Below are 6550 nucleotides of genomic sequence, written 5' to 3'. Positions count from 1 at the left end.
AACTGTACTAGCAATGTCAGCTGTACACAATCTCATTTTGAAATATGTAATTCAATAAGTTATTTCAATTCTACAAGAATGTACTTTTAAAAAGGTGTGTTAGTGAGAACTAACTCAAATTACAACTCTGTCACAGTCCTGAGGAATACAAAAGGCTTTTGGTCTGTAAGAAGTACCTCAAAAACATTCATAGGGACTTATACAGAGAGCAGGAGTAAAGTCACATGATTTTTTTTCTTGATAGCTTCAGGATTCAAGTGTGCTCCCCACTACATCATTGCAGCAGAGATCATTCCTACTTAGCATGAGCTACAGAATCACACAGAAGGGTTGGGATTGGAAGGGACCTCTAAAGGTTATCTGGTCCAACTCCTGCTCAAGCAGCGTCATCTAGAGCTGGTTTCCCAGGTCTGTGGACAGATAGCTTTTGAATATCTCCAATGATGGAGATTCCACAACCTCTCTGATTAACCTGTGTCAGTGCTCTGTCACCCTCACAGTAAAAAAGCACTTGCTGATGTTCAGATGAAATCTCCTGTGTTTCAGTTTGTGCCCATTGTCTCTTGTCTTATCACTGGGCACCACTGAAAAGAGCCTGGCTCCATCATCTTCGCACCCTCCCTTCAGATACTTGTACACACACATTGATAAGATCACCCTGAGACTTCCCTTCTCCAGGCTGACCAGTCCCAGCTTCCTCAGCCTTTCCTTGTAGAAGAGATGCTCCAGTTCCTTAATCAACTTTGTGGCCCTTCACAGGACTGGCTCCAGTATGTTCATGTCTCTCTTGTACTAGGGAGCCCAGAACTGGACCCAGAACTCCAGGTGTGGCCTCACCAGTGCTGTGTAGAGGGGAAGGATCACCTCCCTTGACCTGCTGCCAACAGTCATCCTAACGCAACCCAGGACACCATTAACCTTCTTTACCCCAAGGGCACATTGCTGGTTTATGTTCAACTTATCTGCCAAGCTGCTTTCCAACCGGTCAGGCCCTAGCATGTCCTGGTCCCCAGGTGCAGAACTTTGCACTTCCCCTTGCTGAACTTCACGTGGTTCCTGTCAGACCATCTCTCCAGACTGTTGAAGTCCCTCTGGATGACAGCACGACCCTCTGGCATGTCAGCCAATCATCCCAGTTTGGTATCATCAGCAAAATTGCTGAGGGCACATTCTGCCCCATCATCCAGATCATTAAAGAAGATGTTGAATGGGGTTGGATCCAGTATTGACTCCTGGGGTACACTGCTAGTTACTGACTGTCAACCAGACTTCATGTCTCTGATCACCACTCTCTGGACCTGGCTGTTTAGCCATTTGTCAATCCACCTCAGTCAACTCATCCAACCCATACATTGACAGCTTCTCTATGAGGATCTTATGGGAGACAGTGTCAAAAGCCTTACTGAAGACCAGGTAGGCAATATCCACTGCTCTCCCCTCATCTACCAGGGCAGTCATTTTGTCATAGAAGCTTATCAAATTGGTCAAGCATGACTTGCCCTTGGTGAATTCCTGCTGACTACTGATTATTTTCTTGTCCTTAACATGCCTGGAAATGGTTTCCAGAATTGGCTGCTCCATCACCTCTCCAGGGATCGAGGTGAGGTTGAATGGCCTGTAGTTCCCTGGTCCCTCCTTCTTGCCCTTCTTGAAGATAAGATTGTCCTTTACTTTCCACCAGTCTTCGGGCACTTCTCCCAGTCACCATTATCAATCAAAGATTATCAAGAATGGCTTTGCGATGACATCAGGCCAGATCCCTTAGCAACCATGGGTGCATCCCATCAGGTCCTACGGACTTATGTTTTTCCAGTTTGCTTAAGTATTCCCTGACCTGATCCTGATGTACCAAGGGTATATCTTTCTTGCTCCAACCTTACTCCCTGGTCTTTGGCTCCTCAGATATCCAGAGGCCTGTCTTAATAGCAACAGCTGAGGTGAAGAATGCATTTAGTACATCAGTCCTTTCCATTTCCTTTGTTATCAGGGCCCCTCTCTCATTCAGCAATGGGCCCATGTTTTTCCTCTGCTTTCTTTTATCACTTAAAGAAGCTTTTCTCGTTGTCTTTGACATCCCTCACCAGATGCAATTCCAGCTGGGATCTGGCTTTTCTAACCAGGGATCTACATTTTCAGACAATGTCTCTGTGTTCCTCCCAGGTTACCTATACCTGCATCCAAGTTCCATTTGCTTCCCCTTCTACCAAAAGGGGTTTCTTCCTCTCAGTTGCTGAACTAACAACTTTCAAATTAACCTGCACAGTAATTCAGAGGCACCTCCCAAGCCCTCTGAATATCTAGCAAAATAGATGCAGGAATGCTAGTTATTGTGAAAGACTCAAGTACACAGGTTTTTAGACTTTCCACTCCACCAGAAGGGCATGATCTGGAATTAGACACATTCCAGCTGCGTCAATAGAGAGGAATTAAAGGTCAAAGGATCTACTTACTTAAAGACAGAATTTTACTAAAAGATAAAACACTGAAGTGTGTTGTTATATTTTGCAAAAGTGATTTTCATTTGATGCTCAAGTGTCTTGGGTTGTGAGCAGAGTAACTAGCCTCTGCAACTTTCTTCAGCACTAGCCTGTTTAGTGTGTCTTTTGAGCTTCAGCTTTCCTGCTCCTGTTGTTAAAAGTAACAACCGTAGCACTTGTCCTATGAAAAGTATCCTTCTGTCCTTCAAGACTGAAATATTTTTCCTCTCTCTTCCAGTATGGATGGACACTAGATACCATACGGTACTGCAGAGCAGTGTTATTTCATACTTTATTCCTTCATAAAGTTAGTAATTAACATTTAATCTTATTAGATATATTGTATATCTCAGCTAACATGTTTCAAACATGGAATTTCACACTGATTCCTCTTTTCTGATGTCCAGTAAAACACAGTGGTATATCTGATAATTGTATGTCATAAAAAATAGTTAGGGTTCAAACTTCCTTTATAATTCATAATGCATAGTCTTGTGTAAGTTTTGCACGGGGCTTACACATAAGAGAACAAAAAAAGAACAAAAGTTTGCTCTAAGGATGGACTCACTGGATGAACACAAAATACTCTTCCTGCTTTGCAATACTGCTGGGATGCATTCATGGAGAAGCCACATTTCTTTACCAGCTGACTGCTATCCTTTTTGTACCTAATACCCTCCTTAAGAGCTACCTCTTTCAGAGAGTCCTCAAAACACAATAGGGTATTTAAGGATCCTTTCCTACACACGAAGAATATTTTTTTCTTCCCTAGGAGGAAACCAGTATTTCTGGGATCACTTGTGTTAACTGTTATCACTTTAGATTCAGCTTCCCGCTGTCTCATTAAGTCATGACTTCATCTCACTTGCAAGCTCTGCAAAACGTGAGACACTAATGGGCCCCAGCTGCTAGCACTGCTGGTGACATGGCCCTGCTGGCTTTGCAGAGGCCAGAGCACTGCTTCAGCAACAAGAGGTACATAAGAAGCAGGCTCCAAAAGAAGCTGGGCTAGTGGGGTATCCTTCACTGACTTCTGCTGCTGAAACATGTGTGTTTTGCGCGTGCAGGCTCCTGAGACACCAGCTGGCACAGCTCAGCTCTTTCTCCAGAGGGGAATGGCTTTGGTCAAGGCAGGTCACTCTTGGAAATGTCTCCACTTCCTAGCTCAGATGGGTGTTATGTGTTCAGCACAGAGCCAGGATGGGGATTTATGCCCCCCTGTAATCCCTGGGACCATGAGTTACTTGAGTGAGGGGCTGCGCTGCCTCTGCATTCTGAGTGATCTTGGAGAATATCATCCTGTAATATCCATGCTGGTTCTACCACATTTGTGTTACTTCAGGTCACTGGCAACTAAGAAAATCTTCATTGTAACAGAGGGCTCCTTAATTTTTTAAGATGCAGTTTAATCACAAAAGCAGCTGCTGCTAAACTGATGTTTAAAAACAAAGCAGACCATGTCACAATGGGAGGAGGTTAAAGCAAAGTGGCTGTTGCACATATCAATTACCACCCTTGGTCTATTCTGATCTGGTATACACTTCTGCCCACATAGATTAATTGCTGTCTCTTTCACAAAGAGATATAACAGTGAAAGCATTTCCCTCATTTTCCAGTCTTCAAAGTTGTTAATTCTCTTTACACAGTAAGCAAATTACTCACTTCACTGAATTGTTCTTGGCAATCACCTTTAGGAACAATAGCAACATTAGCAGTGACATGCCATATGGGTCTGTGTCTGCCTAATCTACAGATCTACATTTAACAATATCAGCATGGTAGCAATGGACAGCAAGGAGAGCTTCTCACTATAAGAGTTTCATTGCTGTAATGTAGCTTCACCTAGTTACACAGTGAACACTAACTCCTCAGAAACAGATGACCATTTCCTTTGGCTGTATGATCAGTCTTTCAGTGCACCTGTCAGTGGAATGAATGGGAAGTAATCTTGCAGAAGAAATTTCAAGAGAGACCTGCTGTGCCTGTAAATAAGAACATATAGTACAGATATAAGTGAGGACTATTACCATAACAATTTCAGAGATTCACAATCCTCATTTGATGGTTTAATGTTGATCTTTTGTCTCCTTGACACAATTTACTTCTTGTCTTCTCTGCAGAGAATGTTGTGAGCAAATTATCGCCTTTCTCCCAACAGCTACTCTTCTGAAGTGCAGCAGGAGTTGCTGGGTCTACACCTCTCAGAGCCGTCCATGGCACTCCCACAGGCCTAGTCTATTCCAGAGTGAAATCTCATGAGCTGGAGAACTCTCCAGCCTGCAGGTCAGTGGTTTGTATCTACTATTGTTCCCTGGAGATTAACATGCAAGAACTGCAGTTTGGGTATTCATTATTTTTACCAAAGGTTGGATATGTGCTGCCATGAAACCTAAGAACAGAGCATCACAGGTTGCAAAGCATAGGTTATACATTCTTCTGCCTCCATATTTTGTTACTAAAAAAACCAAATCCAGAACGCCTCTCTTCACTGTTGCATTAAATATTTCTGTGGAGAACTGCTGCTCTTAATTCTGTTCATCAATATTACAGAAGGCCATGTCCAGAGGGATGTCTACAGCTGCATCATGACCTTCTGCAGATCACAACCCATAAAGATCACTCTGTTTCCCTCCAAGGAGCTCGGAGGCATGACCTGATACTTCAGTCTTTCAAAACCTAAATGGTATGTGCTAAGCTGAGAGCCAGAGAGACCAGATGGTACCAGTGCCCAAAGGCACCTACAATTGCAGAGATTCGCTGTGTCCAGAGATCCTGCAGACAATGTGCCACGCTATAGAGATTAATTGTGTCAATCTGATCTAAAGAAAAATGTGACATTAGAGCCATTGGCAGCTGTGAATAAGTATGGGTTTTGTGCATCACCTCAAAGAGCTTGTCCGCACAAAGACTTTCCCCAAAAGTCAGCTCACTTTTTCTGTCACCTTGCTAGCACAGTTGCTGTGTGTGAGATGGGCTGTAGAAAAGCATGGTACCCAGCAGGACGTGATCAGGGAGATCACAGCCAATTGCAGTCAGACAGCTCTGAAGAAGGTTGCTTTTCTGTCAGAAATCAATAATTTCTGAAAAGTATTTTGTACTGCACTGATTTGAACAAAAAAAGTAGAAATGATTCACCATCAATTCATTTTTTCCTTTCAAAATGAGTTCTTGTTACAGTTTTTTAAATGTTGTGTACTTGTAGGACAAAATAAAAATGGAATATTTTGTTAAAAACAAAATAAAATCACTGATAACCTTAGGGGTTTTCTAAATTAATTTATTGGGAATTTTTGATTGCTTGGAGTTTTTTCTACCTCTGGTCAGACTTGTGCTCTGATTTTGTGGCAATCTTTGTGAAATGGGAAATCCATTTACTATCCATTCTTGAACTCACCATCTGAACAGTCTTTGTTTCTGTTTTGTCTGTAAAACTTAACCTGATGTGTTTCTGTGCTTTTAAAAAAATTGCATGAATTTTATTTCTGAAAAGTAGAACTTTGATGTGATCCTACTGTTTGTTCCTGGTATGTTTCATATTTGCAAAGCTAACAAAAGCATCTATTTCATAATTCTTTAATATAATTTAAACATTACTTCCAAGTAAAAGAAGAAAAATAGCCTTATCATGTCATGTATTGATTTCATTTGAATAATAGCACAAGTGAATCAGAATCATGATGTAATTTTGGTAAAATGTTTAGTGAAATACCAGAAGCTAAGGAAGCATGGAGGTGGGGCTTTCCATGTAATTACATTGTCTTTGGCAGTGGTTGTGTTGTGGAGATTGGCACTTCCCACCATGCAAGTAATACATGCAGGACAGATTTTTTAAATAAAACGAATGTATCTCTGGTTCGAGACCTATTATTCCTTTTCCCAGAGCTGATAAAGCTGTGCTTGGTGAGCTGGTAGGGGTTTAGAAGTGAATCTTTAAGAAGGTTAGATCTTTCAAAAATTGAATCAAAATGGTGAGATGACCTCGAGTTTCTTTGTAAAGGGGCAATTTTATCAAAAGACATAGTGATGTGAACATGTAGTATGTCCTGAGAGCAGAACCAAGCTCTCAGAGTGTC

Source organism: Strix uralensis, chromosome 3 (genome assembly GCF_047716275.1).
Source record: "Strix uralensis isolate ZFMK-TIS-50842 chromosome 3, bStrUra1, whole genome shotgun sequence".
Classification (NCBI taxonomy): domain Eukaryota; kingdom Metazoa; phylum Chordata; class Aves; order Strigiformes; family Strigidae; genus Strix; species Strix uralensis.
This window is presented reverse-complemented; position numbering follows the sequence as displayed.